General features: G+C 44.4%; 1 protein-coding gene across 4 annotated transcripts in view; it reads left to right on the top strand.

Annotated features, from left to right (window-relative positions):
• The window catches only part of TNRC6B (trinucleotide repeat containing adaptor 6B), a 111,215-nt gene that overhangs the window by 25,447 nt on the left and 58,536 nt on the right, over positions 1 to 27,232 (top strand). The gene's annotated exons all lie outside the window — the stretch shown is intronic.

A 27,232-nucleotide genomic window follows, 5' to 3' on the forward strand; every position in this document is an offset into this window, starting at 1 on the left:
TTTGCGGTCCGCAAAAACGGGTTCCGTTTTTCCGTGATCCGTGACCGTTTTTTCATCCATGGGTCTTCCTTGATTTTTGGAGGATCCACGGACATGAAAAAAAAGTTGTTTTGGTGTCCGCCTGGCCGTTTGGAGCCAAACGGATCTGTCCTGACTTACAATGCAAGTCAATGGGGACGGATCCGTTTGACGTTGACACAATATGGTGCAATTGCAAACGGATCCGTCCCCCATTGACTTTCAATGTAAAGTCAGGAGTTAATATACCATAGGATCTGAGTTTTCTCCAATCCGATGGTATATTTTAACTTGAAGCGTCCCCATCACCATGGGAACGCCTCTATGTTAGAATATACCATCGGATTTGAGTTACATCGTGAAACTCAGATCCGACAGTATATTCTAACACAGAGGCGTTCCCATAGTGATGGGGACGCTTCAGGTTAGAATATACTGCGAACTGTCTACATAACTGCCCCCTGCTGCCTGGCAGCACCCAATCTCTTACAGGGGGCTGTGATCAGCACAATTAACCCCTCCGGTGCCGCACCTAAGGGGTTAATTGTGCGTATCATAGCCCCCTGTAAGAGATCAGGCGCTGCCAGGCAGCAGGGGGCAGACCCCCCTCCCTCCCCAGTTTGAATATCATTAGTGGCCAGTGTGCGGCCTCCCCCTCCCTCCCTCCCTCCCTCCCTCTATTGTAATATAATTGGTGGCCAGTGTGCAGCCTCAACCTCTCCCCGCAGACCCCCCCCACCCACCCCCCCATTCATTGGTGGTATTTTTTTGACGGACAGGAAATACGGATCACGGATGCGGCTGCAAAACGGTGCATTTTCCGATTTTTCAACGGACCCATTGAAAGTCAATGGGTCCACGAAAAAAAAAGCAACGTTTCCCCCTTTTTTTTTCCTCTCCTGCCGGCAGGGTTTTATTTATGCAAATTCTGGCATAATGCACTAAAAAACACACTGGAAAAAAAAGTGTGGTTTTCGTGCTGAATTTTGTAGGTGTATTTTTTTAAAATCTGTTGTGGGAACATATCCCAAGAGTACTTAGAGCTTTTGTCCGGTATTAGAGAAAACATGGCTGCTTTCTTCCCAAAATAGCACCACCTATGTCCACAGGTTGTGTCTGGTATTGCAACTCAGACTTGCAATACCACACACCACCTGTGGACAGGGGTGGTGCTGTTTTTCAATGAAAGCAGCTGTGTATTTCTAATTCTGGACACCCCCTATAACCAGTGTAAATAAGCCAGAGGGGACCTTATGCACCATTTTGATTATTATATTGCAGTTTGTGCCGTGTTTGTGTTCCCTATGTGACTTATGGCCATATTGCTGAATTTCCCCATGATTCTTGTCTGTTTTCTAAGATTTTACATTTTTTGAGCAATTCAGCATTAAAAAAAAAAAAAAAAGACTAGAATAAAAATATATTTAAGAAAAAATGTATTTGGAGTGTATATTCTATGTACACCAGACGTCAGAGGAAAGCTCTGTGTTTGTGTCTCTTCTGTCTCCTCTGGTTACTAAGAAATCACGTAACCTGGCTGCCAAACTGGTTGCTGCCCCTTTAAGGCTGGCAGCCCCTCCCCCTTTTTTTCACTTGCTCTCCTGATTGACAAGTCTAGCCCTGGTCACATGACCTGCCTCTATTTGAAGGTCACAAAAAAAGCTGCTTCCTTCAGAGAGGGAGAGCGAGCTAGAGGGAGGAGAGAGCAGAGAGAACGATCAATGCAAAATGGCTGCCAGTCTCTGGTTTATGCACATTTACCTTTAAAAGAAAGCAAGGAACGCCGAAGCCCGTCTGGAATCTGTTGTCGTCGTTGGTTTTTTTTCAATTCCGTCTCTTTTTATTTTGTGTATTTTCCTCGTTTATTGTTGGGGTTTTTTTTTTCTTTCTTTTTTTTTTTTTTCTTTTTGTACTGGATTTACCTTGTATGCCTCAAATCGCTGGATTATAGCACAGCTGCACTTTATAAGGTCAGTAGCGAGAGGCGTCCCCTTGCTCCTGCTTGTGTTTGCAGTGTCATTTCAGCAGCAGGAGGAGAGCGGCGCAGCGTTTGGTGTGTTTTTTTTTGCTTTCGTTGTACACATTGTTTATATTGTCGGTGGAAAGCCTCCAGATGATTTGCTGCAGTGTCTCTGCCTCCGCTCCTGTGCACGGCAACTTCACTCCGTCCTAATGATATAGGATTAAATGCAATTATTACCCGCCCCAGGGGGGGCCGCAGCAATGTTTCCCCCTTTTTTCCTCTCCTGCCGGCAGGGTTTTATTTATGCAAATTCTGGCTTAATTTGATATAAAAAAAAAAAACTGCATCCGTTTCAGCCTGTGCGCCGTCTTTGCGCGCCGGGGCTCGGGCAAAGGGTTTTTTTTTTTTGTGATATTTGCAGTTAACTGTATATTTCTAGCTGCAGATTACGGCAGTAAATGTTGCTTAAATATCAACGGATTTGCATTTTCAAAGCCTCTAAAGGCCTAACAGGAGGGGAGAGAGAAGGAAGGAAGGGAGGGGGGAGGAGGGAGAGTATGGTGGGGGTTGGGGGCATTTTTTTTCTCCCTGAATGCGTACGAGCTACTGTATATATGCCAACTGCAGGCATCTGCAATGTTTGTGACCTGCGTCTACTCGGGATTTTATTTTTAAAAAAGCTTGAAGGGGTGTGTGTCTGCTCCGTGCTGGGGAAAAGGTGCTAATTATTGTTTGAGAGCAGTGTCACCTAGGATTAGATCTCTCTTCTGTGTGTCTCACTTAACCTCTTCCTTTCTGGCACAGGGAAAAGAAAATGTTGGCAGACATGTCTGCAAGTACGAAACGCTTCCTTCCCGTTTCGATGTGTACGAACGTGCCAGCGGGCGGTTAATAGGCGATCACCGGGAACCGATGAGTGTAGTTTTAAGTCCTTTAGTTTGTGCCCGGGCGGTTTTGTAATCCGGTCTCGGTTAGTGGCGGCTGGCAGTACAGATCCTGGTGGACTGGGCCTAGGTGTTCACGAGGTGATTTTACTACATACCTATGACACACAGCTCGTAATGACAGGTTGTCCCTTCTGCCGTCATCGCGTAGGATCCGCTTCCAGGACAGCCAGATGTTTTCTCCATTATCGTACTGATCGGCATAAGAGAAGGAAAGGTAAGGCTACTTTCACACTGACGTTTTGCCTTTCCGTTTGTGAGATCCGTTCAGGGCTCTCACAGGCGGTCCAAAACGGATCAGTTTTGCGCTTAATGCATTCTGAATGGAAAAGGATCCGCTCAGAATGCATCAGTTTGCCTCCGTTCCGTCTCCATTCCGCTTTGGGGGCGGACACCAAAACGCTGCTTGCAGCGTTTTGGTGTCAGTCTGACGAAACTGAGCCAAACGTCCCCATTGACTTACATTGTGTGTCAGGACGGATCCGTTTTCACTGACACAATCTGGCACAGAAGGAAAACGGATCCGTCCTCCATTGACTTTCAGTGGTGTTCAAGACAGATCCGTCTTGGCTATGTTAAAGATAATGCAAATGGATCTGTTCTGAACGGATGCAGACGGTTGTATTATCTGAACGGATGCGTTTGTGCAGATCCATGACGGATCCGCACCAAACGTGAGTGTGAAAGTAGCCTAACGCTAGACCACTGCGGTCGGTAGTTTCTATATATATATATATATATATATATATATATATATATATATATATATAATTTATTTTTTTTACGCTGCTGGTGTTTTTGATGCCTTTTTTTTATCGGAGCTTGTCTTGATATTTTGGCCTGGTTCACACAATGCGGTTGCAACCTATTTTATTTTTTTATTTTTTTAACTTTTTTATTCTATTTATAAATTTTTTGCCAAAGCCGCAAATCCAATTACGCATGGGGTATATATTCCAACAGGATTTGTGAATGAAGAGCCACAGAATTTACAGAAGCAACAAAGTAGAGGAGATTATACAAATCTCATCCAAATGCAGCAGAAAAAATCCACAGTGTACATTGACCCGCGCTGCACCCCAGTTTTGGACTCTTATCTGCAGTATATATATTAAATGTCATCCAAACCTGCCTATTGTAGCAGGCCAGCAATGTGATGTGTACGGTATTATGTATGGTGGAAGCTTGATTGTACCACAGTGTCTGCTGTTGGGGGGTGTCAATTTTTCAACACGCTTAAGGCTACTTTCACATTAGCGTTGCAAAATCGCTTCCGTTACAATAATACAACCGCATGCATCCGTCATGAACGGATCCGGTTGTATTATGTCTTCTATAGCCGTGATGGATCTGTCATGATCACCATTAAAAGTCAATGGGGGGTGGATCCGTTTTCTATTGTCAGAGAGAAGGAATCCGTCCCCATTGATTTACAATTGTGTGTTAGGACGTCTTGCTCCGCACCACATCGCGGACAGAAAAACGCTGCTTACAGTGTTATTCTGTCCGCAATGGGAGCGCAACCAAACGGAACAGAATGCATTCAGTTTTGTCCCCATAGACAATGAATGGGGACAAAACTGAAGCGTTTTCTTCCGCTATTGAGATCCAATAGCAGAATTGAAAACTCTAGTGTGAAAGTAGCCTAATCCATCTTTTCTTCAGGAGATAAGCGTCAAAAGTGTCTGGCAGTGCCTTATGTCAGTGTTGAAGTAAACACGCATGCTTGGCAGATCCAAGAGTGCATGTTTAAGGAGGAGCTGTAGGATGAACACTCATTTAGGGCTATCTCAATTTTATATTCAAATTAATAAGAACTGAGCTGAAGTACGTCGGTGCTGGAAACTACCCCATAGATGGAGCTTTCTGTCCACTGTATAGTTTCTGGTGCTAGCGGCTCACGAAAAAACTGATCGACGGGGATGGTGGGTGTCTGACCCCTCTGATCTGATATCGAGGACCTCCTGAGAGTAGGTCATCAATATCTAAGTAACAGCCTTCCCTCTGAGTGTGTACGTAGAGGTAAATGTCAGTCCCTAATGGGACCGCCCACTGGACTCCTAAGACCGGGATGAGTAGAGATTTAGGCTACTTTCACTCTTGTGTTAATTCCAGCATTGAGATCTGGCAGAGGATCCCAATACTGGAATTAAACGGATCCGTTCTGTTAGGACGCGGTTGTGTGAAATCAAAACAGAAAAAAGTAGATCCGTCACTAAATACTTTAAAAGTCAATGGGTGATCCGTTTTTTTAGGCTCCATAGACGGATCCGTCACCATTGACTTACATAGTTTTCAGTGCCAGATCGTTTTTGTCCCCCCCCCCTTCCCCCTTGTTTTATGACCAGACACAAAACCACAGCTTGCAGCAGTTTTGTGTCCGGTCACAAAATGGAATACTGCCGGAATGGAAGACATCCTGAACGCATCTCTTTCCATTTAGAATGCATGAGGACTAAACGGAAACGTTATTTTTTTTATTTTTTTCCGGTATTGAGATCCTATGCTGAATCTCAAACAACAACGCAAATGGTGAAGTAGCCTTGGGCTCCATTCACACGTCCGCAATTGTGCGAAACAGGTGCGGACCCATTCATTCTCTATAGGGACTGAATGGATGCGGAGAGCAAACTATGTGCTATCCTCCTTTCCGGAGCGCGGCCCTGATCTTCCAGTCCGCAGCTCCGGAAAAAAATAGAGCATGTGCGGACAAGAATAGGCATTTCTATGGGGGTGTCGGCCGGGTGTATTGCGGATCTGTAATGCACTACAGCCGTGTAAATGGACGCTTATAGGAGTGAAATACAAGTCACACTGACTTTTCTATCAGTATCAGTCCGCTCTGTAACATGCTACCTACTGTTTAATGTAATAGGTCCCTTTAGGCTACAGTCACACATTGCAGATTTTCCATGCGGAAAAACCACAGCATAAGGTCTCATGCACATGATTGTATCCGTTTTGCGGATACACGGATCCTGGCCGTGTGCATGCCATTATTTATTTTTAAGACTTCTGAGAATGGGACATATTCTATCATTTTTGCAGGGTCGTGGAACGAACATACGGCATCTTATGCAGCTCCAGTGAAATGAATAGGTGTGCATCCCATCCTCCACAAATGCGGTCCGAACATACGATTGTGTCATGAGGCCTAATGCAGTATCTGCAAAGTGAATGAGATTTGACAAATTTTACACTTTGCGTATGTTTTCTGTGTGGAAATTGACCTGCCGTGTGGATTTTACAGTCCGCATTAGTTGTTGGTGCGATCCCGTTCCTTGTGTATAGCGGTTTTCCCCATAGATTTCACTGGTGGTGTTAACCAGAAAAGCCATATCAAATTCGCAATAAGTTGCGCCGATTTCCGAGTTTTTGTGCAGATTTTCTGCATGCAAATCTGCATTGCGTGGAAGTATGCTAAGATTATGTGGATGTGTATACGAGCTGATACATCTGTGGCAGATTTTTTTCACACGTTCTGGAAATGCTGCATGTTTCCCGGTTTCCTGCTGCAAGTTCGTGGCAATGTATGGTACCAAGGTAAGCAAAGCGGATGATATTTTGAGAAATATTCAAAGCTTAAAAAAAAAAAATCTGCATCGTAAATTGACCTGCAGATTTCACCCTCAGCAATGAACAGAATGAAATCCGAAGTCATTTCCATGGCAAAGTCGGCGTGTAATTAATGTAGTTTTAGCTGCAATTTTTACTTTGACAAAATCCACACTTGACTTTTCAGCTGCATTTTATGACCAGTTTGGTTGGTCATTGCTAAGGTGATTCTTCAATAAATGGACACCACAGTGGCTAGCACTGGTGCACTGCAGCCCTAGGGGCCTAGGTTCAAATCCAACCAAGGACAACATGATGACAATGCAAAGCAAAAGATGACAATATCTATAAAGCGCTGCAGAATATTTGAGTGCCATATAAGTGAGTAAGAAGAAAAACCTACCTAGCAGGTGGCCCAAATTGTTCAGCAGCTCTGCTCCTCACCTTAGACACCTTCAGGGCAAGGCCCGATGGCACGGCTGGCCGCATGAGACCAAGCCAATGTCCACCCGCAGCAACCATAGAAAGAGCAAGAGTACCTGTGGGTGAATACAGCCACAGGGTGATAAATGTCACATGTGAAGGAGAAGATCTCTTTACTTCAGTGAGTAAATGGGTCCCTCCATCGGGCTGGTATGTAGGTAAAGGTTGACATTAGAGAATGTTTGGTAACCTGTTTGCTGTAAATGATTAATGCTAGAAGCATTCAGGAAAAGACCCGGGGCTGATAATGTTGGAGCTTCCACTGGTAAATTTGTCTTATGGAAGTGAAATTCTGAAAACATTTGTTAGGGTAGGCTCACACTTGCCTAAAACGGATCCAGCAGGCTGTTCCGGAAGAGAACAGCCTGCTGGATATCACCGGATCCAGCCTAGCCAGATACTGCCTTCTTTGCTGGACCCTATTGACTATAATGGACTCTGGCCACTTTTCACTTAAAGGGGTTCTCTGGGAATTAAGAAAATGAAAATACTTAAATATTAATTTAGTTTAAATATATTCCCAAATGAATTTCATTAGCTATAATGGTTCATTTTGTTTGGGGAGAAATCATTAGGAGAAATAAAATGGCTGCCGTCCTATTAGTACACACAAAACCTGTCCTAATCGCACAGCAGGACAAGTTACTTCACAGCACTGAGGTAAAGAGCTGCCTCATCCTCCTCTCCTACTTGTCAGGGATTATGATCCTGAATACAAAAGATAAGATCTTCAGCTGAATATCTGTAGGAATAGAGTTCATGAGGAGACATGAAGTACAGAGATGACGGACAGGACAGACTGTGGTAATGGAGACTGCATACAAGTGCTGCTTCTCATTAATTACACCCCCACCATCCTCTCTGTACTTCATGTCTCCTAATGAACTCCATTCCTACATAGATTCATCTGAAGATCATATTAAACTGTATTCAGGATCATAATTCCTGACAAGTAAGAGAGGAATATGGCGCAGTTCTTTAACTTGTCCTCCTGTGTAATTAGGACAGATTTTGTGTGGACTAGTAGGATGGCAGCCATTTTACTTTTCCAAATGACTGCTCCCCTGACAAAACTAGCCATTATAACTAATGAAAGGTATTTGGTATTATATTTATAATGAAGTAATATTTAAGTATTTTCATTTTCTTAATTCCCGGAGAACTCGCTTTAAGTGCCAGATTTAAGATGTTGCCTGCAACAGTTTTTGTCCAGCCGAAACCCAGAGCTCATGTAGGAAACCAGGCAGATCCCCTCCGGATCCCATTATAGTAAAAAACGGCAGTACCCAGCTTAGGCTGGATCCCGTGAGCTCCTCTGACTGGTAGATCCTTTGTTATCTATATATAGAGATGATATCTGTCATCTTAATCCTGAATGTAATGGTAAGCAGGTAACTACAGTAACGTGAGGGGGAGTTTACATCAGCGTTATTTTTCCGTTCTTCTGATCCGTCAGAAGAACAGAAAAATAAAGGAAAACGTGTCTTGTGCATCAGTTATGCGTAGTTGGCATCCGTTTGAGCCATTTCCATCAGAGATCCGTTATTTTAGACAGTCTAAAAAAAAAAGATGGAAATGGCTCAAACAGATGCCAAAGGGGCAGAACCGATGCACAGGATCCGTTTTTTTTTTTTTATTGTTTTTTTCTTCTGACGGATCAAAAGAACTGAAAAATAACGGCAATGTGAACTCCCCCTAAAGCCTCATTCACACGTCTGTGTTCCACGGACATGTGCTGTATGTGTTCTCTATGGACAGCACACGTCCCCATTCATTTTAATGTGTGGATTCACACATCAGTGTTTTAGCACTTGTCCGTGGATCTGTGTTTTTAGTGCGGAAGCATGCACTATTTTGTCCATTTTGTTTACGGATCCATCACGTCCATTATGCCGTCCGTGTTTCACGGATCATTAGGAAGAGATGCTTTGAAAATCATTTTTCAGCTGTGCAGGGTCAGTGAAACACGGATGACACACAGACCGCAAAAAACGGACACATGGATCCTTCACAGACATCTTCACGGATGCATCACTGACCACCTTCTTACTGATTTGAGAATGGAGACGGATGTGTGAATAAGGCTTAACCTCTACAGGCCAGGAAGTTGCGTTGTGAACACTGCTAGATTAAATTATTCTATAATATAGATATTATGGAAAATTAAGTGTAACATCACCAACATTTCTTTAACCCATTAATGATAAGGCATGGCACCCGCGTCACTCATGTGGACATTTTAACACAGATTTGCTGCACTTTATTAGATTTTTTTTTGATTTTTTTTTTTAGGCTACCTTCACACTCCCGCTTTGCGCGGATCCGTCATGGACGCATCTGTTCAGATAATACAACTGTCTGCATCCGTTCAGAACGGATCCGTTTGTATTATCTTTAACATAGCCAAGACGGATCAGTCTTGAACACTAATGAAAGTCAATGGAGGACGGATTGGTTTTCTATTGTGCCAGATTGTGTCAGTGAAAACGGTTCTGTCCCCATTGACTCACATTGTGTGAGAGGACGGATCAGTTTGGCTCAATTTCATCAGACTGACACCAAAACGCTGGAAGCAGTGTTTTGTTGTCCGTCTCCAAAGCGGCATGGAGACTGAACTGATGCATTCTGAGCGGATCCTTTTCCATTCAGAATGCATTAGGGCAAAACTGATCCGTTTTGGACCGCCTGTGAGAGCCCTGAACGGATCTCACAAGCAGAAAGCTAAAATGCCAGTGTGAAAGTAGCCTTAGTGCTTGGTATTATTGGATGAAAAGGTTTGGAGCCCGCTCACCCTTCCTACCTGCTCCCAGGATCTGTGCTGCATGGACCCCGCTTGTAAACATGGAAAATGCAAGTAGAAAATAGTCCAGCGTCTCAGAATCCATCAACAATCCATACGTAACAAGTATGTCCTGAGGAAGGACATGGAAGCTGTTCGGGATCCGTAGGCGTTGTTTGGATCTTTTTGCAATCATACATCCCTGATTTATGGATTCTGAGATGCTGGACTATTTTTTTTTCTTTCTTCTTTATATTATTGGATTCATTTGGGATTTTTCATTTTGCCAATACTTTACAATTCCTTTGCTTTGTTGGGACGTACTGCAATGAAATCGCTTCATTTTTGTGGTTTGCCAAGTTGTTTCTCTTTGATTTTAACCCTTGTGGTGTAGTTGCTTAATTTTATGTCAATAAAACTTCTATTTTTGTTGTGTACAACTTTTTAGGTGTCCCTTTCGTATAATCGCGTTCTACTGAGACATATGTAGCCCACTTTTTCTGTTTTTCCCTGGTAGGACGGATCCGGCATTCCGGTATTTTAAATGCCGGATTCGGCACGAATACATTCCTATGGAAAAAAATGCCGGATCCGGCATTAAGGCAAGTCTTCAGTTTTTTTTTTTTTTGGCCGGAGATAAAACCGTAGCATGCTGCGGTTTTATCTTTTCCCTGATCAGTCAAAAAGACTGAACTGAAGACATCCTGATGCATCCTGAACAGATTGCTCTCCATTCAGAATGCATGGGGATATGCCTGATCAGTTCTTTTCCGGTATAGAGCCCCTAGGACGGAACTCAATACCGGAAAAGAATAACGCTAGTGTGAAAGTACCCTAAGGGAGCGATCGCTGATTTCAGAGGTCTTTCACTCATAGGCTAAAATTAAAGGGCATCTGTCAGCAGGTTTATACCCATAAAATTGGCTGACCTGTTACATGTGCGCTTGGCGGCTGAAGGCATCTGTGTTGGTCCCATGTTCATATGTGCCCGCATTGCTGAGAAAAATAATGTTTTAATATATGCAAATGAGACTCTAGGAGCAATAAGGGTGTTGCCATTACACCTAAAGGCTCTGCTCTCTCTGCAGTTGCCGTGCCCTCTGCACTTTGACTTTAAGAGAAGTTAGAGCCAGGTGTGATCACATTTACACTGTCTGGTCCTGTCAATCAAAGTGCAGAGGGTGCCGCAGTTGCAGAGTGAGCAGAGCCTCTAGGTGTAATGGTAACGCCCCCCAAGGCTCCTAGAGGCTCATTTGCATATATTAGAATATCACTTTTCTCAGCAATGCGGGCACATATGAACATGGGTCCAACACAGATGTCTTCAGCTGCCAAGCGCACATGTAACAGGTCAGCCAGTGTCATAGGTACAAATCTGCTGACAGATGCCCTTTAAGTGGTTGCTGGACCTGGAAAAGAGCCCCGATATCTTGGGAAGGCTTATTCATGAGCTCCTTCTCCCCCCCCCCCCCCCCCCCCCCACCCCACCTTTTGATTGACAGTTTTCTCCTAAGGAAGGTATTTGGGGAGAGCACAAGTTTATGAATGACCGTGACTCTTCATTGGCAGCCGTGACTCTTCATGTGGCTGCAGTGGTTATACAACAAGTTCTCAGCAACCACTTAATGAGCGACAGACCTGAAATCAGCGCGTCTGTCACCACTTGATGCTGCCGTTCGTGTGGAGTCCACACTATGGACACAATCAAGTTGTTGATGTCGTCCGTGAGATTCTGATTGCAGTGAAAATGTCTATTTTGCCTTCATTTTGACCTATAACTAGAGGAGATAGATGGTCCTGAATTTTGGAACACAGAGTCAGCAACCCTATATGGGCCCTGCACACAATGAGCAGAGTTCACTTGATTTCCTAATAGATTCTCGGTGACCTCAACCCTCTGAGGCAGAGTCCGGACTGATCTCTCGCTAGGACCTGACCTCACCAGTGTCTGTCCACGTTCCTGTGTTGTCTGGAGGAACCAGTATTGTCCCTGAGGTCATTGCTAGGATAGCAGGCATGTACTACTGCTGGGAGCAGGCGTGTTACCTGCATGGTAGTGGAAGGGGTAGGTTCATTGCCTGAATATGCCTGCCAGAGAAGCAGTAGGCCGTAGGTTAGCACCTACAGTGGTGGTCACTTTTTGACCCATTTCTTACCAGGGATTTTTCACTCTAGTTCTAGGCCGGTTCTCCAGGAACCAGGTAGCAGGTTCTTGGGGTATTGTATATTGATAGAAGTCTTTAAAGAAGCATCAAAAGAATCCAGATAATGAGTCAGTGAAGAAGGATTTCCACCTAAACTAGGCCAGTGTTTAAAGGGACACTACCATCAAATTGTATTTTTATTTTTATCGCATATTAACATTCTATATGTGAATATTCTTTGTAAAAAAAAGTTTGCTTTTTTTTTTTTTTTTTACAAAAAATGAATGTACGGCACATGATCCCGGAAGTGCCTGCGGCATGTAATTAGACCAGGAGTGGTGCTCTGGCCCGGTAACATGCTTTTAATAAGTGCTAATTAAGGTGATGTTACTGCAAGGGGGGCATATTACATAAAAATAAAACAAGGCGCTAGAACTGCCTATTCTTGTCCACAAAACGGACAAGGACGGGTTACATTACTGTAAATTGTGAAACGGCCACATGGATGCAGACAGAACATGGATGACGTCCATGTGCTGTCTGCAATGAATGGGTCTGGGTGTGGTCCACAAAAAAAAACAAAGCCCATCAACTTTCAGATTTTTTTTTTTTTTTTTCCCATATATAAAAAATAGTTACAAGATGTACGGTACTACAATTTTTTTCTTTATTTTTTTCTTTCAAAACTCAGTATGTTCTGAATGTTTTTTGTTTTTTTCAGGTGTTTTTTTCCATAGACCTCTACACCAGGAAAAAAGCCTGACAAAACTAAAAACACAAAAAATGCATGCCTTTCATGTTGGTGTTGTTGTTTTTTTTTCCCATAGTCCAAAAAATCTGTGTGAAGGAAGCAGTAAAGTGTTACTGCCCCTCAGTCCACCAAATGCTTTCAGCCTTAATAGACTGGCAGACCTGAATTTGCCAGCTGAAATACGGAACGAACACTAATATGCGCCCACATTACTGCTGTATGAACGAGGCCTTACATAATTTGGAATTGCTTAGGGTACTTTCACACTTGCGACAGAGGATTCCGGCAGGCAGTTTCGTCTGGCAATCCGGACGTAAACGGATGCATTTGTGAGACGGATCCGGATGCAGATCTGTCTGACAAATGCATTGCAATACCGGATCCGTCTTTCCAGTTGTCATCCGGCAAAACGGATCCGGTATTTATTTTCTCATTTTTAAAGGTCTGCACATGCGCAGACCGCAAAACTGGATCCATTTTGCCGTAACACTTGGGGCCGGATCCAGCATTAATGCATTTCAATAGATGCTGGATCTGGCATTCCGGCAAGTGTTCAGGATTTTTGGCCGTAGAGAAAACTGCAGTATGCTGCAGTATTTTCTCCGGCCAAAAAATGTAAGAGGGACTGAATGCTCTCCATTCAGAATGCATTAGGATAAAACTGATCGGTTCTTTTCCGGTATTGAGCCCCTGTGACGGAACTCAATACCGGAAAACAAAACCGCTAGTGTGAAAGTACCCTTAGAGCTTGTGGTTAATTTTCCAAGAGTTGAGAAAAACAGCTAAGGCTTCATTCACATCACTGTTCAGCCTTTACATTACGGGACAGGAAACCGGAAAGGACGGATTTGGCACATAACTGAGCCGAACGGGGCCCCTTTGTCTCCGTTTAAAATATATTTTCTTCTGAGATAAACGGAGACAAAAGTCCTGCATGCACAACTTTTGTCTCCGCTCCAAAATCATCTTCTGAGCGGAAACCAACGGACCCCATTATAGTCTATGGGGCCCGTAGGCTCCGTTCGGCTCAGTTATGTGCCAAATCTGTCCTTTCAGTTTTCCTGCCCCTAAACAGGGCAGGAGAACGGAAAGGCTGAACGGTGATGTGAACAAAGCCTAATGCTTCTTAATTTAAAGGAGTTATTTTGCATAATCCATATTTATCACCTATATGTGCAAGTCCTAGGACCCCCAAAATCACTAGAAGGAGGTTCTTTGATCACTGTTGCTCCTCATTGCTGATTTGAATTAGGAGAAGATTTGGGAACGGCAGTCGAGCATGCAGGATTGACAAAGGGATCAAAGTACTTGATGTCTCTTTTCCATAGAGTTGAGACTGTATCCCAACTTTTCCTGATGGATTATTTAAAGTCTCTTGGTACCTCAGCATATGTGAATTGACCTTATATCTAACCATATTATTGCAATCACATGGGTCAAACCCTCCCACAAAAATATTTATTCTCTGACCTGTTAGAAAGGTACATGATGTAAATTGTAGTGAGGGCAATCTTTTAACCGTTGACTGTATTTGAGTTATAACCTCCCTTCTGATACTTATCTGTGTCATGTGACCAACACTCTGCCTCTCCATCTGACACAGGACAGGAAGTCAGTTTCTCTATTTATTCCTATGAGACTGAGATTGAGGCTCCCATAGGAATTCCTGTCCACACATAAGATGCTTTGTTATTTGGAAAGTCACATGACACAACCGGGGATTAGGAAGGGAGGTTATAACTCTCCAATACAGTCTCTGGTAAGAAGATTACCTTCACTACAGTTTACATCATATAGCTTTCTAACAGGTCAGAGAATAAAACATTTTATGGGAGCGATTCTTTAAAATCCCATGGGACTTTGAGAGGAAAGCTGATGGTCTATGACTTGTTGATCTAGAAGAAGATAAAAAATACTTTTTAATTGTTTGATCACATATTGCTAAATGATTTGTTTAGCATCGTACACAGTCTCCTCCATAATGTCGCTATAATAATGCTGTAATCTTCTGTGGGTTTTCCATTTATTATATAAAACCAGCTCCCATCGAAAGTTTGTTTGACAGCTGGTTACTTGGCTAGAGAAGGACAATACCAGCGTTGGGTTGCTATTTGCAATCTTCAGGTATTCCACATTGTATAGGGAGCGGCTTGTATAAATGTTCTAGCATTACCACATAGTTGGCAACCGCTGAATGCTAATGGACACTTACCTGTCGGACAGGTATCATATTTTTTTTTTCCCTCTTTAATCATCTCTGTGAACATTGCACACCTCATTAGTTAGGATGCTATTTGATCCATAACTTTGTTGGATAGACCAATACCCGTATACAGGTGGCAGATGGTCCCGGCACCTAACTTTGGGATGATGTCCAGATATCTAGGAAAATTCATAATTCAGCCTCTAATAAAGTCTCCTGACTGAGTGCTGTAACAGCATTTGGTATATTGTTCACCCTAGATCTAAAATATTTGGTGTAGGTAAAACCTTCCGTGAAAGACATGCACCGTATTGGACCTTTTACGGAAGGCATCATTCAGACGGGTACATTAAATGGTCTATATGCTGCTTGTAAAATCAGATGCCAATCTCCCCCTTCACACACACACACTTTTTGCAAAGGGCTGTAAGTCCACTTATAAGACGTGTGGATTTGCCACAGATTTGTGGTGGAGTAAATCTGCTGCACCGGAACATACCCCTGAAAAGTGTCTTCCCATCTTATAATGTGATGGCATATTGCTAGAATACACCATCACTTTATGATCACTGGTGGTCTGACTTTTGGGACCCCCACTATCCTCGAAATGCATTGGAGTAGCATTTAATTCCCTTATATGTGTTCCTTGCCCCGAAGTTGGACCTCATAAATGATGGTATATCCTGTGCCATCACTGAGTATACCACTTTAAGGGCCCGTTCACATGATGGTATTTCCAAGCGGAATTTTGTCGCTGATGGACTGTGGACAAGTGGTGGTGCCTGACTCCCATTGTACGCACGCCAACGGTTTACTGCCACAACGCGCCAGGAAGGCCCAGTCTTTTCTTGGCACAGTGAGTGGACGGCCATAGCTTGAAGGTGAGTGTCCGCCTAAGATTTAGCTGCATTCAGCGGAGCTTAGGTTCTCCATAGCATCTAAAGTGAACAATCGTGGCAGAAACTACCTCAAAATCTGCTGCGTGAACGGGGCCCTAAAGGGGTTGTACCAGTAAGACAGCTGAGGATAGGGGATAAGTGTCTGATTGGTGGCAGTCCGACCACTGGTACCCCCACCGATCGCAGAAATGTGGGCTCATGCTCCCTGTTAGAATGGAGAGGCAGAAATGCATGTCCACCGTTCTTCTCAGCTCTGTGGTGCTGAGCACTTGTCGGCTATCTCCAGCAGACACATAGAGCTGAATGGAGTGAGCATGCATGACCTGCGTTCCATTCAAGTGTGCGGAGAAATGGGCCTTTGTGATCAGTGGGTGCCCCAGCGGTTGGACCTAGTCAATCAGGTACTTATTCTATATCCTGTGGATAGGGGATAAGTTGTCTTAATAGGACAATCCCTGTAATCTTTGGAAAGCTCTTATCTAGGGCATAGTGCTTCCATTTCCTATCCTCCCCGTCTCTCGCCTTTTCCTCTAGATATTTTAAGGCTACTTTCACACTTGCGCTTTCCCTTTCCGCTATTGAGAGCTGTCATAGGATCTCAATAGTGGGGGAAAACACTTCAGTTTTGTCCCCATTAATTGTCAATGGGGACAAAACTGGACTGAACAAAACTGAATCACCAGAATGCATTCCATTCCATTTGGTTGCCAGCAGCGTTTTTCTGTCCGCGATGTGGTGCGGAGCAAGACTGATCTGTCCTGACACACAATGTAAGTCAATGGGGACGGGTCCCTTTTCTCTGACACAATGGGGGACGGATCCATTTTCTATTGACTTTCAATGGTGTTCATGACGGATCCGTCTTGGCTATTTTAAAGATAAGAACGGATCCGATCATCCACGGATACAGACAGTTGTATTTACCATGACAGAAGCGTTTTTGCAGATCCATGACGGATCCAACAAAAACGCTGGTGTGAAAGTAGCCTTATAGTGTGTATTTTTATGCTACTTGATCATTAGGGTACTTTAACACTTGTGGCAGAGTGATCCCGCAAGCATTACTGATGGCATTAGTAAGACTGATCAGGATCCTGATCAGTCAGAAAAATGCATTGAAATGCCGGATCCGTCTTTCCTGTGTCATCCGGCAAAACTGATCCGGTATTTAGAATTTTTTTTCACCTTTTTTTAATGGTTTTTTATTCGGTCTGTGCAGTCTTCAGTTTTTTGGGCCGGATATAAAACCGTAGCATGCTGCGGTTTTATCTTTTGCCTGATCAGTCAAAAAGACTGAACTGAAGACATCCTGATGCATCCTGAATGTATTGCTCTCCATTCAGAATGCATGGGGATATGCCTGATCAGTTCTTTTCCGGCATTGAGCCATTTTGACAGAACTCTGTGCCGGAAAAGAATAACGTTAGTGTGAAAGTACCATTACTTTGGTCATAATTTTAACAACTGAAAGTCTCTATTCATAAAGCCTGTAAAACAACCTGTCCTGGTGCAGATAAATAGAGGGAGAATGAAGATTGCACCCATGAAGAGGCCTACTTGGAGGCTGTGCCCTACTCCCTAATAATCGTGTTACACATCATGATCTGGTGCTGTACTGTTGAGGTATCGGGTATCACACATCTCCTCTAAATCTAGATGAAAAAATGCTGTGCCTACTGTTTCAACCATTTGTGGGCTTCTTCACAGAGTACCTGTCACCTCTCCTGACATGTCGTCTTATGACTGTCATGCCGTTCCTGCTAGAACAGGGATGCTCAACCTGCAGCCCTCCAGCTGTTGCAAAACCACAACTCCCAGCATGCACTAGTAGCTGTAGGTTGTCAAGTCATACTGGGAGCTGTAGTTTTGGAGGGCCGCATGTTCAGCATCCCTGTGCTAGGAGTTAATAGCAGTCTTCTGTAAAGGTCTAGATCAGGGATGCTTAACCTGCGCCCCTCCACTGTTGCAAAACCACAACTTCCAGGATTCCCTAATGGCTGTAGGCTGTCCAGGCATGCTTGGAGGGCTGCAGGTTGGCCATCCCTGGTCTAGATGGTTGTTACCAGTCTGACGCTGGCAGCACTGGTTGGATAGTGGCATACTGTGCAGGGACACAGTCCTAACTGGTAACGCCCAGTTGAACCTTCATTTCACATTGCTATCAAGTCATTCAAAATTTCTAGTAGCATAATAAGGGAATGGCACATCATGGAGTCATAAGAATAGAGGCTCCAGAATTGTCGTCATGTGGGGGGTGCAAGTAGTTACTAAATCCGACATCAGGAGATGGGACAGGTCCTCTTTTAGGGTACGTTCACAGCATGCAGCGGTATTTGTCCATCCAAATCCCAGCATTTATGTTGTAAAGCGTGCAAATCACTGCCAGATGCCATTATAGTTAATGAGGATACTGCGGTGAATGGTAGAATATAGCGATGCCGGATCCAGTACACTCTGACAGTCTGCTCCCTGCCGGATCTGGCAACCGCATATGTGAACATGCCCTTAAAGTAGTATTTCAGGCTCACAGACTGATGGCATATGATGGTGGGACTCTCGGACTCCCGCCAGTCCTCAGAATGAAGGGCTGCAGTGCGGATTAAGTTCTGCCGCCCATTTGTTCATTCTGCAAAGCCAAGATTTTAGTAAAGACATTTACTTGGACAGCACTTGTATTCTTCTGGGTTTGGGTTTTTGTTGCATTTCCATATGGCAATTGTATAAGGCCACAGCTGTATACATGTGCCTTGTGTACAGCTGTCATTGCCCCATATGTCTTCTGGATACTGCGCTGTTCACTAGGCACATGCCACTTGCATGACCTATGGACTGGTGCCACCCCACAAAAAGTGATGTTTTGGCCAGTAAGCTGGGCTGCAGTATGAAACCACATGTTGTATCCAGCCGAGCGCGCTTCAAGTCTTTGTACAGTCTCATGCTTGGCCCCACTGAAAGGCAATAACTCTGTGTTTGGGATCTATGTGACTTGGATCCCAAATATGCTGGTTTGCCAAAGGCCTTGGACTCCTTTCCAGCATTTGGGGGTCCACAGGCGTCTGCCACAGTGTTAGAGTCCAGCCTAAATGCTCATGCACACAACCGTTGCTTCAGGCCGCATTTTGTGTGGGCCGGATATGGACCCTTTCACTTCAGTGGGGCTGCGCGGTGTGCCGTCCGCATCTGTATGTCCGTTCTGCAGCCCCACAAAAAAATAGAACGTGTCCTATTCATGTCCACATTATGGACAAGCACTGTTCTGTTATGAGCCGGACGTTCAGGTCTGAAAAATGCTGGTATCCATGTTTTAGGTCGTGTGCATGAGCCCCAACTCCTACAGCCACCTTTGCACAGCACTTCAGCAGCTCTCCATAGCTTCTCGTTTGTACATGCTGATCTTTTACTGTAGTCTTCTTGAGACCCGAATGTCACCTAAACACAAGTACAGTGTCTTTCCTATCACACAGCCTCTTCGCAGTGCCCTCCCGTCCAAAGTATCGTGTGCCCCTGGTTAATATCTGGCACCAGTAGGAGTGTTGTCTTCTGGATGGAGAGGTCAGCTAACCTGTGGTCCAGATAATACAGTAGATAACATGGCATGTTTGCTTAGTTAAAGGTAGAGTAACCAAATGTTTTTTATTTCATTGCTCCTATATTTGTGCAGTGGTTGCTCAATTAACAGGAACTACTGCCGCATAGACCCCTGTAGAGTTGTATGCCGTCATCATCCTGAGCACAAGTCTCATCTTGAAAGAACTGTAGGTTGTGAAGTGTTTTTGTGAATGTCTGTGATCCACCCGTGGAGGCAGAGACTGTACAGTGAATAATTGGGGTTATTCCTTATCCAACCCCTGTCTAAGGCTCCATTCACAGGTCCGTGGTGTGTTGCGGACCCGCAACACACCCACCTGGCACCCCTATAGAAATGCCTATTCTTGTCCGCAAGCTGCGGACAAGAATAGGACATGTTCTATCTTTTGCGGGGCTGCGGACCTGAAGATGGGGGCCGCGCTCCGCAAATGCGGATGCTGACAGCACACTGTGTGCTGTCCGCATCCATTCCGTCCCCATAGAAAATGAATGGGTCCGCAAAATTGCGGAAAGGATGCGGACCCATTTGCGGACGTGTGAATGGAGCCTAACGCCACCCCACTGATAGAGGACAGTAGAACAACAAAAAATGACCCGTTCTTTAAAGAGGACCCCTCGCCTCGCCAGACATGTCATACGGTAGTATCTACTTGCATTTCCCATGTAATGATTCTTGACAATTGACAACTAAATATGCATGACTAAACATACAAGGAAGGGTTGTCAGTCGCTGATGGGACCGCCCACGTGACTCCTAGGCATAGCTTCATGCACACGGCCATTGTTGTGGTCCGCATCCGAGCCGCAGTTATTGCAGCTCGGATGCGGACCCATTCACTTCAATGGGGCCACAAAAGATGCAGACAGCACTCCATGTGCTGTCTGCATCCGTTGCTCCGTTCCGCGGCCCCGCAAAAAATAATATAACCTGTCCTATTCTTGTCCGTTTTGGGCCTCCTCTTTCGTTCTGCAAATTGCAGAAGGCACATGGGCGGCTTCTGTTTTTTGCGGATCCGCAATTTGCGCACCGCCAAAAAAATGGAACAGTCGTGTGCATATAGCCTTATACAGAAGATTTCCCCATATCAATCTGCTCAGATCCGTCTGCTCTATAACATGCTGGGGGAGATTTATGAAAAACTGGTATAAAGGAAAACTGGCTCTGTTGCCCATACAATAGGCGGCAGACACCAAGCGTCCGCCACCTGAATTTTGGTGCAGTGTCCATGCTAAAATTCAGGGGGACAAATCCTCCATGTGAACAGCCGCTTAGAGCATCCAACCTCCCAGTGTGTGAACCTCCTGGAGTATAGTCCTCATTTGGGAGTGTTGCCACCTTTTTTTTCCCTTCTCCTTAAAGGGAACCTGTCACCGGAATTTGGGGTATAGAGCTGAGGACATGGGGTGCTAGATGGCCGCTAGCACATCCGCAATACCCAGTCCCCATAGCTCTGTGTGCTTTTGTGTAAAAAAAAAAAAGATTTGATCCATATGCAAATTAACCTGATATGAGTCCTGTAGGTGAGATGAGTCCAGCGTGAAGGAGCCCAGCACCGCCCGGCATCCTCAGAATCTCCTCCTTGCTCCCCGACGTCAGAAAGCTAGAGCGCCGTAATCTCGCGATGCACGAGCTAGCGTCCTTTATTGTGCCAAGCAGAGCATCACTGAGCGCTTCAGTATGACCTGGGAGGTTACTTGGCTGTGTGCTTGATTTTATGTATCTGGAGGCAATGGTTTTGAAGGACTGGTCATAATTGGCCTAGTCCATGAGTTGGACTGGGATTCTGAATCACTGGTTGTAAACCGATTATCCGGAGAACGCATGCTGATGTAAGCCTCAGTCAGTGCAGTGTATGGTTCTGTTTAGTGTCAGACTAGGGGCCCACCAGTGGAACTGATTTTGGGGGCCCACCCTATAGCTATATGGGAATATTGGGGTACGTCCACATGGGACATAAAAGCTGCAGATTTGTTGCATGCGTATCCAGTGTTTACGTGCCAGCAAAGTGGATGCGATTTTAAGAAGTCTCATCCATGTGCTTTGATTAAAATTCACAGCATATTCGTTCTGCGGACAGTATACGGATGTCATGCATTTGCTGCCCACATGTCTGTCCCACAAAAAAAACATAGGTCTTGTCCGTTTCTTTACAAAAGTGCGAGCCCGCAAAACCCATTCGGTTGTGTGCGTGAGGCCTTAATTGGACTGCAGTGCGGATTATAAATCGGCAGCTTGATTTTGGGATGGATTTTGCTGCTGCAGATTTTTTTTTAAACACATATGAACATTGCACCAAACTGTATTGTGCACTGCTATACAGCAATCTGGTAGGCCATCAGTACTGATGATGGAGGCCTGAACTCCGGGTCCCCGCCAATCATCACAGTAATTGGAGCACCGGCCTTCCTGCAAGTCGCGCACCCCATTTCTTCATTTCATTTTTGTTCGCACAGAGACGATGAATGGCTGCTCCAAAAGACGGCTGGGCCAAACTCTACATCATGTCCTGTTTAGGTAAAAATGGAGATGCAGCCATATGTACATGGATGAACGGGGTGCAGAACTCACAGGAGCGTCATACCCTTCAGTCTGATGAGGAGTAACCTCACAGAGGCCACATCGATAACTCTCTGAATACAGGTAACGTACTAGATGTTACCTGCAGTCCTATGTAACACCACAGATAACACCGAGTACAGATGACGTACTAGATGTTACCTGCAGTCCTATGTAACACCACAGATAACAGAGTACAGATAATGTATTAGGCTACTTTCCCACTCGCGTTTGGTGCGGATCCGTCATGGATCTGCACAGACGTATCCGTTCAGATAATACAACCGTCTGCATCCGTTCAGAACACTATTAAAAGTCAATGGAGGACGGATCAGTTTTCTATTGTGCCAGATTGTGTCATAGAAAACGGATCCGTCCCCATTGACTTACATTGTGTGCCAGGACGGATCAGTTTGGCTCAGTTTCGTCAGACTGGCACCAAAACGCTGCAAGCAGCCTCCGAAGCGGAATAGAGACGGAACGGAGGCAAACTGATGCATTCTGAGCGGATCCTTATCTGTTCGGAATGCATTAGGGCAAAACTGATCCGTTTTGGACCGCTTGGGAGAGCCCTGAACGTATTGCCCATACAGAAAGCAAAAACGCTAGTGTGAAAGTAGCCTTTGATGCTACTTAACACTAAACTGTCTGAGTGGAGACCCCCTCCCCCACCACCCATACATTTACTGAGGGGGGTGGGGGTTTGACAAGTCCTGGAGGGTGTATTTTTCCAACCAGCCCCCTTCCCATGTAACTTGTGTCCTCCTCAGGCTGCGTTCCTCTACTGCACACAGGACCTTCCAGTCACTTCCAGCTTGTGTGCTGTGCTGATGGGAAGATGTCCTGGAGGAGAAAACAAGCCCAGCGCGGGTAGGCTGCGGCTCCGTGTTCGGACTCATCTACACCACCTTAGCTGTTTTAACACGGATACCAGCTGTCTATGTTCCACATTTTGCAGAATGGTACGTCCTGCCCTCTGTAGAATTGTCCTATCCCTATCCTTAGAATAGGACATGGTTTTTTTTTTTTTTTGTTTTTTTGCGGTGCCACAAATTGATATTTGTCATCAATATCTGATCGGCAGGGGTCCAATTCCCAGGATGATCAGCTGTTCGAAGAGACTGCAGTGCTCTGTGAGAGCTTAGACCTCTTCCTAGGCCAGTGATGTCACCATACATCGGTCATGTGGCCTAGGTGCAGCTCAGTCCCATTCAAGTGAATGGGGCTGTGCTTGGTAATCTGTAAAGAGACCGCAATGTTAAACGGAGCTCTGGTAAGCCCAGCGGGCTCTTCAAAGAGCTGATTGGCGGGGGTTGTGAGAGTGGGACCCCCGCTGATCTGATATTGATGACCTATCCCAAAGATAGGACATCAATATAACATTTTTGGATCACCCCTTTAAAGGCTATGGAAAAAGTGACTTAAAGATTTTAGTGGTTACCTTGATTTAAATAAGTTGCCGTTAGTTTCAGTCTTGAATTTTTCATTTATTTTAAGACCCCTGATATTCAGTTTGCAACCTGCTCCCAATTTCAAACCTTTCTCATGTACTTGTGTTCCTCCCAGTAATAGATGCTGGACCCGTGATTCCTGGATGCTGCTTCCTTCCCCTTTCAAACTGCCTTGTCCGCGCTCTCCTCATCTACAGCCTTTGTAAACTGCCTTACTTAGGGCTCTTTAAAAGTGTTGAGCGAACTTTGTGTTTTAAGTTCAGCGTCTAAAGTTCGGGTTATCGAAGAATCGCGTTATGGATTCCGCTACCACGGACCATAACGGAATTTAGAATCCATAACACGGTTCTTCGATAACCCGCCGAACCTAAACACAAGTTCGCTCAACACTACTCTTTAATAATGGCGGAGGATTGGGCGAGTGGCTGGAAATGATTTTTATTTTTTTATATAATAATGCAAAAACGTTCATTTCTCGGGTGATTGTATCTTTAGTTCGGCACTTAAAATTATTTATCAACACGCATCGCCCTGCTTGCTGCTCGGCCATTGTAGAACAGGAGTGGGGCTATGATGGATGTGTGTCAGATTCAACGGCATCTGCCGCTAGGTGAAGGACTTGCGCGTACTCTGCAGAAGCAAAATGATGATTCTGAATCAACACAGTTATATATATTGCAATATCTGGCAGCTTAACCAAAATGCCCCCCTCAGAATGGTCCTGAGTGTCATAGTTTATCTTCTGGTACAGCTCTAGTGATTATCCCTTTGTAAGAGAAGCGTCAGTGAGTGACAGTATGATCTGTCTTCTAGCCTGGAGTATTTTGGATTGTAAACCTCGTTCGCATCATCTGAGGTCACCGCAATAAAGCAGAGTACATTGGAATCCTCCTCCAATGATTCTTCCCCAGACGTTTGGGTGTGGTACTCCTAATTCCTGTGTAATCTACCCTGTGCAGGCTGATCTGTAGAAATGCAGATAAAATAAACTCCTCTGCAGTCAAGCTTTTATTGATGTATGACCTTTAGCTGGCCAGACACTTTACATTGCCGGAAATTTTTACATTTTGGCTTGTTTTTATGCGTACATGTTAATTCCCCCAAACGATACATTTCTATGTGATTGCCATGGTCATATATATGGGCTGATTAATTTGCCCGTAGTAACCAACCAATGGAAATGAGGCCTGGCATCTGATTTCTAGTGGAAAATCCTTAAAAAAAATGTATTGATTTTTTTACTTTTCCACTTTTTATAAAAAGCAGTGTTTAAAACGGTTCTGTCTGGATTCCACTGTGGGAAACCTACAAATTTTCCATGCATTCTTGTAAACGCCTATGTGAATAAGGATATGTTCACATGGACTAAATGCACATAAAAAATTTTATTTTTATTTTTATTTTTTTTTGCCATGGAATTTAGATTTAGGGCTTGTTCACACGAACGTGCCGTATCTTGCGGTCCGCAAATTGTGGATGCCGCCCGTGTGCCTTCCGCAATTTGCGGAACGGATGGCCCTTCATAGAAATGTCTATTCTTGTCTGCAAAACGGACAAGAATAGGACATGACTCATAATTTTTGCGGGACCACAGAACGGAGCAACGGATGCGGACAGCACACTGAGTGCTGTCCGCATATTTTGCGACCCCCATTAAAGTCAATGGGTCCGCACCCGAGCCGCAAAAAAATGCGGCTCTGATGCGAAATCAAACCACGGTCGTGTGAATGAGCCCTTACTCTGCAGATTTGTAGTTTGTCATGCCAATGATGCTCATTTGGCCATGGATTAGCCAAGGAGGACCCTTATTTGGGGTTGGAGAGGTTTTTGTTCTGAAAGCCTATGAACCTATCCTTTTAAGGGGTTATCCTACAAATGTAACCCACTTTTTTCACTCGCTTATCTGGAGGACTTTCTTCCCTTTTTGAGGGAGGGCGGCAGCTCATTAAACACTCATCTCCCAGGAAGCATTGCAGTTAGCGCTTGTTAACCCCTTTCTCCCCTGCATAGAAAATGGTCCCTCGCATATAGCCCCGGTGAGTGATGTGATATGTAATGCCCCCACAGTTTTCTTCTCCACCGTATGTAGAGACATAGAGCTACCGTGTGTGTGTGTGTGTGTGTGTGTGTGTTTTTTTTCAGGAATTTAGAAGTAGGGATAAATAAATGAAAGGTGTCTGGGCTGGGTCAATATGAGATCGCTACGCTGGCATTGAGAGGAGGGGAAGGGAAGCAACTGAGCGTGTTAGTCCACCTCTGAATGCAGGAGAAGGTGGACCAGAAGGATAGACAGCAGAGGGCGCTACCAGAAAGTAAAATGTAGTGTGGATGACAAACAGAAAAATATTTTATTGCATGTGTATTGCGGTAATGCTTTATTTTAAATTCCCTGTTTGCTGCTTTTTTGTAATACTTTTAAAGGGACAACCCCTTTAAGCTGCCTGTGCACTGTCAGTGGAACTCTCATTCAGTCAACATCCGTTCCTCTCAACTCCCCCACACTCAACCAAGCATGCATGTGTTTTCAATGGGGAATAAGCCACTGCTAGACGTCTGGCAGGGGCTATTTCCTATGGGGTCATAGGATCAGCCATGTGATCTCCAACATACCCAAACCTTATTTCCCTTGACTTCTGCCATCATTGAAGAGTCAGACCACCACCATATAGATTAGTTGGATATTCCTTCTTCTCGCAGCATCTATGTAACGTATATGGATGTCTGTACTAGTAAATATATGGTGGGTTGTGATGAAAGGAATCCGAAGTCTTCTACTAGGCAACATTGTCAAAACACATAGCCTGTAGCGCACATCTCTGTTAAAGGGGTTGTCCAACTTATGGAAAAAATATGAACAAAGGTAGGGAATGTAATAACGTAGCGAAAGAACCATCGCTCACCTATTAAACCCTTACTGCTTCTCTGCCTCTTACCCATTGGACCCCCTCTGCCTCCCTCCCATCGCTCACCCTTTGGACCCCCGCCGCTCCTCTGCCTCCCTCTGATCATTATTAACCTGGCTACAGCACTCATGTGCCTGTATACCCACATGCCTGCTGCAACCAATAATTGGCTTCAGCAGTCTCATGCCATATACCATCTAGGCCAGCGATGGTCACATATATGTATATAGACACATTACTAGTGCAGCCAAGTAATCAAAGACTTGAGGGAAACAGAGAGAGGCTGTGCAGAAAACAGTGGGGAGTCGGTGGGTGAATATTGGAGTTTTTGTAATGTTATTAGGGTTCCTCACTTTAGCCTCATTTTCCCATAACTGGTCCTTTAAGAGGTATGGCATGAAGCACTTGATGTTTACTGGACCATAGGTCTCCACAGCTCCGTTCCTGAAAATTAGATGCAGAGAGAAGTTTCTGACAGACTGCTGGGAAGAGTACTTGCATTTATTAATTTGTCTAATGTAGGGTCTAATAGCTTATTCCAGTCTATGTGAAGTGTCTCCATTTAGTGGTAGGCTATTGGGTAGCAAACGCTTGTTGGAGGATGGCCAAAAGGCCTGTGGAAGGAATATAAATTTCCATAATTATGAAAGGGTTACAATTTATAGTCGCATTGATAAAAACTTTAAGGTGTTCGACTTCTCAACGTACTCTTTTTCAATTTGTGCATAGCCTTCTCAATACAGAAGGTAATTAGTCATTATGTCCATCTCAATAGAAAGGGTTTACTCCTTGATCTATATATATATATATATATATATATATATATATATATATATTTTAAAATATATATAATATATATTAAATAATATATACAGTATATTATTTTATATATATTTTTTTTTATAAGGTCTAACCCCTTGCTTCTGGGTAGGTCCCCTTTTCTGACATATATGCATATGACAGCGGTAGTGCGCGCACGGCTTCTGGCAGAGGC

Source organism: Bufo bufo, chromosome 9 (genome assembly GCF_905171765.1).
Source record: "Bufo bufo chromosome 9, aBufBuf1.1, whole genome shotgun sequence".
Classification (NCBI taxonomy): Eukaryota; Metazoa; Chordata; class Amphibia; order Anura; family Bufonidae; genus Bufo; species Bufo bufo.